At 41.9% G+C, this 13,611-nt stretch overlaps 1 protein-coding gene across 3 annotated transcripts in view; it reads right to left on the reverse strand.

The window, feature by feature from the left end:
- The window catches only part of TUT7 (terminal uridylyl transferase 7), a 32,379-nt gene extending 32,055 nt beyond the window's left edge, over positions 1 to 324 (reverse strand). For all 3 annotated transcript variants that reach the window (XM_085213062.1, XM_085213063.1, XM_085213064.1), the window contains exon 1: positions 179 to 324. The gene's annotated coding sequence lies outside the window, so the exon portion shown is untranslated. The remainder of the gene's footprint in view (positions 1 to 178) is intronic.
- Positions 325 to 13,611: the final 13,287 nt, after the last annotated feature.

The raw sequence follows: 13,611 nt of genomic DNA on the forward strand, positions 1-13,611 counted from the left end.
CCCCTACAGCAACCACCCCGGCGCTGAGAGGAGGGAGGAAGGAAGGGAAGGAAGGAGTAAGGGCCACGGCCCGGGCCGCCGCAGGCGCGGGAACTCGGTCGACGCTCGGCGAGAGGGCGCCTGGGGACCAGGCGGGAGGCCCCTCCCGGCCGCCATTCGCCGAGAGAAGGGCACTCACCGGCCGCCGACACTCCGTCCCCTACCGCCTCCCCGCCATTACGTTGCGGTGGAAGCGCTGCCGGTCCCTCAACGCTACCGTCCGCGCGGCTCTTCCGGCAGCCCGGCCCCGCCTCCTGCTCGCATGGCGGTGCCTGCTGCGCCAGTGGCTCGCGGTGCTATGCGCCGCCATTAAGTGATCACGGGGTTTCCAATGTAGGTCATAGAATAACAGGATTGGAAAGGACCTACAAGATTATCTGGTCCAACCGTCCTCCCATTACGATTGCTACCACACGCACTAAACCATATCTTGTCGGTCCTCATCCAGACGCCTCTTGAACACTGCCAGGGACGGTGACTCCACCACCACCCTGGGCAGGCCATTCCAGCGTCTGACCACTCTCTGAGAGAAAAAGTGTAATCTTATGTTTAATCTAAACCTCCTCTGGTACAACTTGCAGTTCTTTCCTCGGGTCCTGTTAGTTGCCTGGGAGAAGAGGCCAAAACCATCCTCATCACAGCCTCCCTTCAGGAAGTTACAGAGTGCAATGAGGTCTCCCCTGAGTCTGCTCTTCTCCAGACTAAACAATCCCAGCTCCCTCAGCCGCTCCTCGTAAGACTTGTGCTCCAGACCCCTCACCAGCTTTGTTACCCTTCTCTGGACACGTTTCAGGGCCTCAATGTCTTTCTTACAGCAAGGGGCCCAAAACTGAACACAGTACTTGAGGTTGCTGAACAGGTTCCTTGCTGCAAACATGCAGTGTCACAGCCAGCCTCGGCAAGGGCAGCCCAGCTAACATGAAAAGATATTTTAGTGGTACTTCAGTCATTATCCTTGTAAGAAAAGAGTAAATACATCGATCTGAACAGTCACAAAAACAGCACAGTACAAATAACTTGGAGAATAGGCACTGAATGCAATGCTGTTCACACATCGAGGCTGAGACATTTCTTCCCACATCTGGATGCAGTATTCCAGGTGTGGCCTCACCAGTGCAGAGCAGAGAGGCAGGATCTCTCAACCTGCTGTCTGCGCTTCTTTTGATGCAGTTGACTTTCTAGGCAAGGGCACATTTCTGGCTTATGTCCAGCTTATCATCCACCATTATCCCCAGATCCTTTCAGCAGGGTTGGGGAGACAAATGACTGTCAGACGAATACAAGAGTAGTAATGATAAAAAGGTGCTATGTTGTAAGTGGGCGGGAAAGAGAATTAGCAGAGCTTGTTAAGTTCACCTGAAATTAAAAAAAAAATAAAAATACTAGAAGACCATATCTAATGAAGATGGGCTAGGTACGTGTAAGTCAGACTACTGGCTATTACAGAACCATGTTTTGTTTTTAAAGACATCTAGTTTGTGGATTACTTCAGCACTGATATTGAATCTGACACAGACTTTTTGTTCCAGTTTAAGCTGGTCATTACATTTCCAGTTTCTCCATAATTACATACACTTAGCTCCATATTGTGCTCTGACGCAGCGGACAGCAAAGCACCATGCAGATGTTCATTCACATCCCTTCCTCACATGCCCTTTCTTCTTTCTTTAGGGAAAGAACAACAAAAAAAAAGAATTGTGAGACCTCACAGGTTGAGGTAGGGACAGAGTAGGTAAGAAGGAAAGGAAAACGAAAAGCAAACAAAGAGACTACAATAACAACAAAAAAAGCCCTAACAACTGATGCAGAATACTATTGCTTACTTATAGTGGGGTGATGCCCAGCCAGTCTCCAAGCAAATACCCCAGCCAATTTTCCCCAGTTTTACGGTTGAACTTGATGCAGTATGGGTATGGAAAATCCCTTTTTCCAGTTTGTGCCAGCAGTCTTGACTGTGTCCCATCCAAGCTGCCTGCACACCTCCACATGCAAAACAGCATGAGAAACTGAAAAGTACTTGGCTTTTTGTATGCAGTGTTTAACAACAACAACTAAAAATAGAGGTGTGTTAATGCCACAATTTACATTAAAAATCCAAAACACAGAACATGCCAGCTACTATCTCGGCCAAAACAAAGGTGCTCAAACAAGTATTTAGTACATTTTTTAATTAGTGTTTTTATGTTGTGAAGCATACTATTTTCTATTAGGAAAATTTTCCCCAGCAAGAAAAAAACAAAAACAAAAACAACAACAACAACAAAAAAAACAAAATGACAAAACAACAATCAATCAGGGTTTATTCTGGTTCTGTAAGCTAAATTGAACTAAGCCAATGTCAGAAGCCCGCCATATTGGTACTAAAGGGGATGGAGTTGCCTGGGAACAGGAGTGGCAGGAAGCAGAGCACGTGCTTTGACTGTCAGCCATCTCCTGGAGCCTCATCACTTATCTGCAGTCTCTCATTTCTGCATTTCACTGTTGCATCACTCCCAGCTTTGAAAGCAGCTAAGAAGTATTGAAAATATTGCTGCTTGTCCACATGAATGAAAGGTTGCATCACTTGTAAATTAGACAGAAACTTGTCAGCTAGATATTTTACAGTGAGATTTTCCTGAAGACATTGCAGCTCACTGATGTACTTCTGTGCAGACAACCTGGCCCAATCAAAGTTCTAGATGCTCACAACTTTTAAGAATTATTTTGTTTTGAAAGAGATATTCAAGCACGAATTTATCTGTGGGGAGCAATCTAATGAATTTCCCCAGGTGCTGAAAATAAAGTGATTTAGACTTGGACACAGAGGGTATATGGTGTAACACTGAATTAGCCCTTTATCAGTTAAACATTTACATCTGGCAATTTACTAGGAAAATGCATGCAAAACTTACCACACTGTAAGATGCACCTTGAAGTGGAAGGGGAGTGGGACAAACCCCTGAATGTCTTAGAAGCTCAAAACATGCACTGCTGACCACAAAAACCATAAATTACAGCTTGATTTGTGTTCAGTAGATGGCAGCAGATTCAAAAGAATTGCTGAAAAGCTGTAACTCAGACGAAGTGTCAGTGAAGTCAAGACCTAAAAACATTTTTATGCAGCAAAATAAAAGTGTGATAACAACATGTGATTGCAAATTTAGCTAGTCTGGGAAAGGACAGCAGTGGGGGAAAAATGTCAGCTCAGTTCTCAGCTTCATCTGGCAAGTAGAGTCGTACTTTGTCTGCACTTTCAGGCTTGTGTTCCTGCTGATATGTCTGCCATTCCCTAGGCTCACTTGACTAAGGGCAGCAAGTCTATGCCTCCCTGTGCCACCTCCATGTATTTGCTCTCTGCGTCAACAATGCCTAAGGAGGTATTTTAGAATAGACTGTACTCTTTGGAAGCCTTTCTTATTCTCTCTCACTTTCACTTGAATGTTTTCTCTGAAACACAGAGGCTGTAAAAGTGAGGTAAGCAAAATGTATTTAGCTAACAGTCAGTGTTATTCTAACAAATTACTAGATGACCACTGTACCTTATCTTCTCCTGAGAGTTGTCTCAGTTAGGCTCAGGCATGCAGCATGCTTATAATAATTATAAAACTGATAATTTAAAAAATAAAGGGCCTGAGGAAAAATACCATAAATGCAAAGCATAACCCTTTCCATTGATAGAAGAAGTTGTCTTTCCAGGGACTCAGATCTTTGAACTTCACATTATATAGGTCCTGAAGGTTTGTCAGTACGATTATCACAGAATCAATGGATCACAGAATGGCTGAGTCTGAAAGGGATTTCTTGAGATCATCTTGAGATCATCTTGAGATCAATGCCCTTCTATCAAGCAGAGTCGCTTAAGCAAGTTACACTGGACTGTCCATCTGGGTTTTTAAGTATCTCCAAAGATGGAGATGCTGTAGCATCTCTGGGCAACCTGTGCCTGTTTGACTACCTTCACAGTAATAGACTGTTAAGCTCCATTGGAATCCAGTATGTTTTAGTTTGTGCCCACCTCCTCTTGTTCAATCAGTAAGAACTACTGAAAAGAGTCTGCTTCCCTCTTCTTATGTTCTCTCATCACATATTTATACACACTGTAACACTCTCTTTACAGGCAGAACAGGCGCAGCTCTCTCAGTCTCTCCTTGTACGAAAGATACTACAATCTCCATATCATATTCATGCCCCTCTGTCGGAGTTGCTTCAATACATCCATGTCTCTCTTGTGCTGGGGAGCTGAGAACAAGCCCAGCTCTCCAGATGTGTCTCACCAGTGCTTAGCAGAGGTGAAGGATCACCCCCCTCAACCTGGGGTGTCAGTGCTCTGTTGGCCTTCTTTGCCTGGAGAGCACACTGCAGGTTCATTGTCAATTTGGCATCCAATAGTACACCACGTCCGTTCTTGGTAGAACTACTTTTCAGCCCTTTCAACTCCAGGAATGTGCTGATGCATGGTGTTGTTCCTCCCCAGATGCAAAACAACTCAATTATTTGTAGACCAATTCAATTCATTGAATTTCAGGAGGTTCCTCTGAGACCATTTCTCTAGCTCAGATGACAGCACAGCATCTGCTGTGTCATTCTCTCTTCATAGTTCTGTATGTTCTGCAGGCTTGTGAGGATGCACCCCATAGCAGTGTTCAGATTGTTTGTGAAAATGGTAACTATATTTAGTCCCAGTAGCAACTCTTAGGGCATACCACTAGAGACTGGCCTCCATCTGAAATTTGTGCCCTTAGTAACAATCCTAGAGCTGGGTAAGAGACAGCTATACAGGGAGATCCTTCTAGCAGAAGCTTGCACAGTGCAGTGTAAATGGCAAAAAGATTTGCTTGGTGGTACAGCCTGTAGTCATTCTCAACCTGAAATACATGATTCTGGCCAGAGGATTTGTCAATCTGCAGAACTATCTACAATTAGGTTTTTTCTGGCATAAGGACCAAAGGTGTGATTTTTCCACAGCACTCTGAAGTGTAAACCAGGCTTAATGTGTGAAGGGGTAATGAAGCCTGGTTGTGACGCTATTTCATGGCAGACATTCCAGGATATGTGCTCACCCCATAAAACAGACATCTTCTACTCTCAGAGCAACCAGGGGATTTTGACAAGATTGCTGATGTTACGGAAAATAGTAAGCAATAATCCCTTCCATCAACCTAATTCCCAGTTCCTCAGCTGGCTAAAAATGTTGCAACTGTTTTATTACAGTGGATAGTTTTACAACACTCACATGTTTTTTAGTTCCCAGGTTGACTGAATTTCTGAACATCATCATAAATTAGAAGTACAGAACTTGACAAGATGTTTGTTGTGAGAATTTCTTGTTTTAAGAAGCACATTAATAGTATTGACTTTAGTAATTTACTGTTTCTAAGAAATATAATTTTATAAAACGAATTAAATTAAATCGCATCAGAAATGGTGTTGCCAGCAGAAACAGGGAAGTGATTGTCCCCCTGTACTCAGCTCTGGTGAGGCCGCACCTCGAATACTGTGTCCAGTTTTGGGCTCCTCACTGCAAGAAAGACTTTGAGGCCGTGAAGCGGGTTCAAAGAAGGGCGACAAAGCTGGTGAGGGGTCTGGAGCACAGGTCTTATGAGGAGCAGCTGAAGGAGCTGAGATTGTTCAGTCTGGAGAAGAGAAGGCTCAGGAGAGACCTTATTGCTTTCTATAACTACCTGAAGGGAGGTTGTAGTGAGCTGGGGGTCAGCCTCTTCTCTCGTGTAACTGGTGATAGGACTAGAGGGAATGGCTTCAAGCTGCACCAACGGAGATTCAGACTGGACGTCAGGAAATATTGCTTTCCTGAAAGAATGGTCAGGCACTGGAATGGGCTGCCCAGGGAGGTGGTGGAGTCACCGACCCTGGAGGTGTTCAAGGAACGTTTGGATTTTGTGTTGAGGGATACAGTTTAATGAGAACTATTGGTGATAGGTGCATGGTTGGACTGGATCTTGTACGTCTTTTCCAGCCTTGATGTTTCTGTGATTCTGAGATTCTGTGAAATGCTTTCATTAAATACAGCCTACATACACACAGCTAGATATATATATATATATTTGTTGTGAATGTGTAAATATGAGGGACTGAATACTCAGTTCATAGGAACTGATATGTTTCTTTTGACTTTAGAAACAGAAGATTATTATGGTTCAGGAAAAAACATGGATCGTCTTACACCATGATTTTCTCAAGATGGTCGTCTGGACTCATAAGTACTGGCCTTCATCAGAGTCAGTCCCTCCTGCATTACATGGTGGTGTTCAGTGCCTCTAAGAATCAGACTAGTTACATAAGATCCACATGTTATCATTAGGTATTTAAATTGAAAATGTTTGTTTATGTTTTAAATTGCTTTTGTGTCATTAATGAGACACCACAGGCAGATGAAGAATTATGCTATGCAATATTGTTCATTTTGTCATCATTTCCTATGTTTTCCTCTAGAAAACACTTCTGAAGCATTAATAATTCACATCTGCACAACAGGAGATCATTCTGCTCTCAAGCAGTATCTCTTGTGTCAACACATCTCTGGAATAGCTGAACGGAGCTGTGTTGGATATGGTCTCCACTGGCTCATGCAAAGACCTGCATTTTGACCTGTGGCACCAGCACCTCTGGTGGCACAGCGTGTCTTCCTTGTCCCTGCAGCTGCAACTTCTTTCTCCAGCAGCTTTGAATAAAAAGAGAAGCACTTCCACTGGAAGTGGCTTTGAGGCCAGCTGCCTGATGGTCTGCTTATGCTTGATGGGCATGTGCAGGATTTTCAGGTGCCTTGAAACACATTTGGAACAAGCAGTGCTTCCCTGCCTAAGCTGTTGGATGCCTGAAAATCTAATATCAATATCCGAAGTCCCGGGAATCTCCCTAGAAAAGACCTCAGGTGTAAAAGGGGATGTACCTTTGGAAAATCGAAGAGCTCTGTTGGGAGGTTACAAAAAGCTGTAAAGGGAACTACTGGATACAGACACATTTGGACTAGTTTTCTCTTGCTAGTCTATGCATCCTTAAGGGAGCAGCTGGCAAGAGGAAATTTAAGTTTAGCTCCAGTCAGCTTTAACTACAGTTAGGAAAATTAGGCAGTTAGCATTGTTTTGGGATGTTTTTCAATTAGTAGAGACATGTTATCTCTGTGTGGAAAAGGTCTGCCCTCCTACTGAAGGAAGAACAACAACAGTTACGCCTGAGAATAAAACAAATTCTTCTGTTTTTCACTCTCCTTCCCAAATAGACCTTTTAAATAACTTGTATTATCTTTTCACATGAATCAGGTTATTTGCACTTAGGCAAACTTAAAGGGCCCCTCGAGTATATAAGAAATGTAAGAAGAGGTAAATATTTCTGAAATGGATAAACAAATAAAGTGGAAAATCTTAAGCCAAAAGCTTTAGATTACCTTCTTGCTGTTGTGTCATTAGATAAGTGGATTATAGATTATTTGGAAAGAAAAATGAGGTTTTGTCTGGACATTTTGATATCTTTTGTTATTTACAGCTTCCAAGAAAGCCTGTATGCAGTCTGGTTGCCAAGCTTGGATATGTAAATTGTTACACATGATGCTGCCTGTTTGTTTGATGAATGCACCAGTATATTTGCACTTGGTCTCAACCATATCATTCTGCCTTTGTCAATTTCTTTGCAACAAGCACAGCAAGCCAATGCTGTAAATAAATTGGAGTGACTTAAAGCTTCTTCTTAGCATCGGTGAAATTGAATTTATTTCTCTGCTTTCTGGGATAAAAATAGCTCTTTGGAGACAAGCGTGTATGATTTTGTGGAAGTGGTATAGCTGGTGCAGAGGAAGGAAATGCAGGTAGAAGAAAACTGGGGGGAATCAGTTGGAGGTAGAAGAAAGTGGTACAGAAGAGTCCCTGGCAGCTCCAGGACCTCTTGGACAGGGAAGGTGGGACAAGTAACATTTCAATACAATTTCTTGAGGACACAACCAAAATTACTCAGAATTGTATCTGAAAGAATGAAGAAATTCCCAAGACCCTGTGAGGATGGGGCCCTCAGGCAGTAAAAAGGATGTGAGGTTGCCACACATCTGATTAGCAGAGGTTAGCGTGTTCGTAGCTAGTGCAGGCAACTGGGTGATTGTGAATTGAGGGCTGCCTTTAGTAGCCTTTTTTCTGATGAGCCTCCCGCATTGGCACATACTCCCCTGCATGTTGCTAATTTGTGCAGATCAGATGCTGCACTGATCTTTTTGCTTAGCTGCTGCTTTGTATCTCCTCATGTCTTTCATGCCCAATTAGCATCTTTACCAGTAGTGAGAGCAGGTGGATTGATCAGAACAGTTCTGTTACCCTTGCAACATCTGATCTGCAGGATCCGGCACATGCTGGCACAGCACTTTATTTTCTGGTGTCAGTTCTTACTGCCTGGACAGTGCCAAAAGCCCCTTGATGCTTCGCCCAAAGCTATCTATTTTTAAAGCTATTTTGTCAATCCTTCATATTCCCTCTGTCTTTCCCAAATTTACAATTTCAGGCTGCTGCCTACTTGCCTGAAGCTTTTAGTTTGTAAAAAAAGCTCCAACTCAAAGAAAGCAGATGATGTTGATTATAATATTCAGTCATTAAAAAAGAGTCCTCCCAAAAAAGCAAATGTACATTGCCCCAAAGTTTGCTCTGACTGTGCTTAGGAAGAGGACTATCTTCAAATTACTAAAAACATAACACACAAGTCTGGAATGTACAGAAATACTGAATATACAACCCTGAATATAGATCTGGAAGCTACATGAAATGCAGTCATGTTCTGACACTGTTTAAGCATGTTGGATAGTAATCTGCAGTAGTTTTATTACATTTATATGACCATGTGAAGCAAACACGAAAATGAGGTTGTGCCATTTGACTCTACGTGGTATTCCCCTGGAATTTCAATAGGTGGAAGATAAATGAGAAACAGGTTCGGATCAGCTCTCACGCAGATTACCAGCATGTTTGTCCTTCCTATGCATGGTACTTGCCTATGTATCGGTGTGTTGGACTGTGTACAGGGGTTGGCAACAGCTCTCCTTTGTGCTGGGCCACGAGGGGGACCCAGATGCATAGACCACTGAAAGCCATTAGCTTCCAGCCTGGATTACTGAAAGAAGCTTTTTTTGTCTCCTAGCCTTAGTTTTTAGGAATTTTTTACAACTCACCTCCATGCTTTTTGTGGGAAAATCTGAGACGGGCACTTACCAAACAAATTGCTTTAGGTAATAAATGATTGCTGAGCAGACAGAGAAAGACTGTGTATCTTCTAGGCAATAATTATAAATCATCTGAAAACATGAGGAGGAAAGCATCTGCCCTGATGTATTATACTGGGTGCATACAAGAAAAATATTTTTTAAAAAGTCAGTGTCTGGAATTTTTCCGTTATTAATATTTTTGAACATTTAGCCAAGCAGACGACTGTTCCACAAATTAGAGGAAAGTCTTATTAAAACTAAAGTTGCTCCATAGATATAATTGGACATACTCTGTAATAGTCAGCTTTGCTGCTGCTGCTGTTACTCCAACAGCTGTGCTGTTTCTAAAATGCCACTGCATGTGGAAACAGGACATTTCTTCCACAGCAATGGAAAACATCCTTGATACCTTCTGTTTTGGTATGGAAATAGCAGCTCTATCTGCATATGGACTGACTCAGCAGCTTCATTAAGTAGTCCTGACAAGTACCTTTCCTGATGAGGAGATCTTACATGCCTTCACAATGGGCTGCTTCCCCTTCTTCTGTTGCACATGGTCAACAGACACAAAGCAGGGTTATGTCCGTTGCACTGACTGCCCTTCTGCTGCCCACTTATGCTGTTCTAGTCAGTGTAAGTGATAGCTATGTTTTTATCATTACAAAAGTTATTTCCACTAGGTAGTGGAGCCAGGAATTATTTTACTGCAGAGACAGTTTCTTGTTATTCAATGGAAAACTTATGTTGGTGAGTGACAGTGTCATAATTTGGCCGAAGAGTAAATTAAGCAGTGCTGTGTTGCATCTGAACAGCACCTCAGACTAAGATTAAGATTAATTACAATTGCTGTTAAACCAACTCAATTTGTTCTGGGAGGAGATGACGCAGTGTCACCCCTAACTCAGGGACAGGAGGAGGGGCCTTTGGGGCTGACTCAGAGTGGAGCTAAGAGTGGCCTGGGCCTGGTCTAGGAAGAGACCATAGTCTCACTTTCCTGCTGTCAACCCACAGTCCATCTCTGCAGGCCTGGAAGTACTGCAGAGCCGCTCTTTGGTCACACACCTGCCAGAGAGGCCCTTCAGGGATTTCCCGAGATCCTGCATGCAGGGCAGGCCACGCAGAATTCTGCCTGCTGCAAGGAGCTAACTTTTATTTTCATCTCTGTGTTGTGTACTTGGAAAATACAGTAAAAAGTGCGGTGACAAACTGATATTAAAGATGGTTCCCTTCCCTCTCTGCTTTTTCTGGCAGCAGCAGAACATGCACCAACAACACACCTTCCATTACTAATATTTTGAAATCCAGAGCAGGAGAGCGCCTCAAACCGCAGCCTTATAGCGTAATGAAGAATACACACAGCTGCAGAAACAACCACATAATTATTTAATTAGTTTTTGACAGCTTCGAATTGCACAGGCAAAGGAATGCATGAACCACACATGGAAACCTGCCAGCAAAGGTTTTACACGTACGCAGATGGTCTTAGCTATTGTAAGCGCAAAGCCAGGTTGTTGTACACTTACTGCAGAACCTAACGGCACATCATGCACTGCAGATTTATACCAGGGGAATAAAAATGCTATGCGTAATTATTTCTTCCCCTTTATGCACAGTGTTTCATTCTATTTAACTTTCCACAGCTGAATGTGAGACCAAAGATGGCAATATTTTAGCATTAACTTAAGTAATCCATAAAATAACAGCTTCTTTGGGCTTTTGGAATAAGCAATCATAATACCACTAATTAACATTACATATCACTTTCTATTTTAAAGTCCTCTTATGGATATGAATTAACACCTCTGTTAAGAAGTTAACTTTTGGTATCTTTATTTTGAAAAAGAGAAACCAGAGGAGCTCAGAGGACTGCAATGATTTGCCAGAGGCTCAAGTGTGATTCAGGGACAAAAGAGACGGCAAATTAAGAACTTCCTTACTTCTCATTTAGATCTGTGGAGAGCCAGAACAAGAAAGTTCAATATAGAAATAAAGGAAAAAGAATTGCCTGCCATGGAGCTGATGGGGAGGGGACTGGCAATAGTAGAAATCTGTCTTTGGAAAATAAATTATTCCAGAGGGGAAGATAATAATTTAGGAGGGAAGCAAAGCCTAATGTACTGTAAATATTTGCTCTTCTGCTGCTGCAGAGCCAACACCCATCTCTCATGTCATTCCAAAGTGTTTATAATTTCCATGTGTTGCAAGTTCTATGATTCTGTATTAGAGCGGAAGTGATTTCTCGTGAGTACACCTAATTAAGGCTAACGGTTTAAATAAAACAAGGATTAATTCAAAACTTTACTCTGAGCTCTAAATGAACACAAACTTTGTCTGAGGCTTAAAAAGTTAAGTCCTCTCTTTTCCCACATAATTTTAGTTTTCATATTTTCCAGTCTTTGCTTTTTATGGTTCTGGCTGGGATAGGAAATGCTAAAAGACCACAAGAAAAGGTTATTCCCAGAGAGCTGTGTAAGATATTCACAACAAAACCCTAAAGCATGTGGAACACATGTGGTTTCAAGTTTCACAAGGAAGTCAAAACCCAGACTCTGTTGAAGCTTATGACATGGTTTGAATGAAACTAGTCCCATTTTCAAACAAATCTGTTCAGATTCCTGGTTTTGAGATGAAACCATTCAAAATCACAGTTTAGCAAGGCCTGGGGAGAAATCTCAGTGTTGACCAGGGCACTGGGAGAAGCATTGGAGCTGCGAAAGAGAGCAGAATGCTGGTGGGTCTCCTAATGTGGACCACTGTAATGAGAAGTTGTTTGAGGTCAGTGATGGGACACAGTCTGAAATGCAGATAACATGCGCTGGTTGGGAGGCTGGGGGGCTCCCATCATGGCCCTCAGAGAGCATCTCACTCCTCCTTTACAGGTGCTTCCAGTACACACTGGAGAATAAAAGTTAGGAGGCCACAAATTCTTCAGAACTGCACCCGCACTATGTTGTGTTCCGTAGGATATTTGTTGACAACCTTGAAGCCAAAGGGAAAACACAGCTTTGTTTTACTTAAAGAGGTCTCTTTGACTAAGAAACTGAAAGACTGTTAAGAAACTCTTAGCATCTGTGATGATACCATGTCCACAGAAATCTCTGAATAGGCCAAATCCTGTGAAGGATATTTGCTTTGTTGTCCTGCAGTAATACTCTGGAAATTACCTTTAAAGGTACAGATGTTTTTAAGAGCTGTACATGGAAAACTTGTTGATGCTGCAGCCTCAGTCTCCAGAAATGCTACCAAAACAGAAATCAGAAGTTAAGTTCTGGTATTGCTGAAATGGATAGGAGAATAGTATTTTTTCTTGTGTACTCCTAGAAACATCTTTAACTGAGCTATTAACACTTCTGTAGATTACTGAAACTGGAAAGGTTTAAAATTGACTTTGCCTCTGCCAGTCTTTGTAGCTAATTGCTTTTAAAAATTCAAACATTGTAAGAAATGAAAAACAAACCAGAGATCTTACAATCAGGGCTTTAATAATAGTGCTGGAAGAAAACACTGCCTTCATAGACACATTTATTTCTTCTTTGCATGCACATAGATAGTAACATATTTTCCCGTATTTATTGCTATGTTTAGGAGTATTTTGCTGAGAAAATAAAAGCTGCTTTCTACTGAGGCCAAAATTTAAGCAAAGAAGAGAGCAGATGTTTTGTGAGTACATGGAAAAACAACATATGTCTGTGTATAACGTAATAGCTCCATATCAGGCTCCTGAATGCAGTGTATAACTTCCCTGTTTAATGAAGAATATTTTGTCTGTACAGTTCTGTGAGTCCAGCAAAGTCAGGACAAGAGTTAGGTTCACAGAGGTTCACAGATGAAATATATTTCTTTAATGCTGCAGTGTTTTCATTCTCACTCACTTTGATTAAAGATAGGTCAAGCCTGTGGGCAAAAATTATTCACAAACCTACTTTTTTTTTTTTTTTTTTTTGCAAATTCTTCTGTCTTTCTATTGATATAATGAAATCCATGTTGATAACACATCTTTTATGCAGCATGATATTGCTCTGAATCTTAAGAAATATCTGTAGTGTGCAACTTTAATTATTTGTGTCCACTGTTGTCCCTTTTAATAAAATTACTAAAGAAAACAGTTAACAATATCCAACAACCTTCTTCCCCATGATCCTGTCCTACCTCACATTTATCTTGTCCAGACTAACTGAAAATTTCCCAGATGACTAGGATTTCAACACTTTCCTAGACAATCAACAAGTGCCTTTGAGCTTCCTCTTCTGATACCATTCTCTCATTCAAGAATTGTGGGAAACAGCTCCAAAACATCCTTGTTTTCTTTCAAGACCATCCTTTTCGCTGGTGCCTCAAAAAAGCTGATAGCAGTTGAACTTCTGGGACAGTGAGAAGTGCTGTCCTGCACTCCCTGCCTG

This window comes from Meleagris gallopavo, chromosome Z, assembly GCF_905368555.1.
Source record: "Meleagris gallopavo chromosome Z, MGAL_WU_HG_1.1, whole genome shotgun sequence".
NCBI classification, from domain to species: domain Eukaryota; kingdom Metazoa; phylum Chordata; class Aves; order Galliformes; family Phasianidae; genus Meleagris; species Meleagris gallopavo.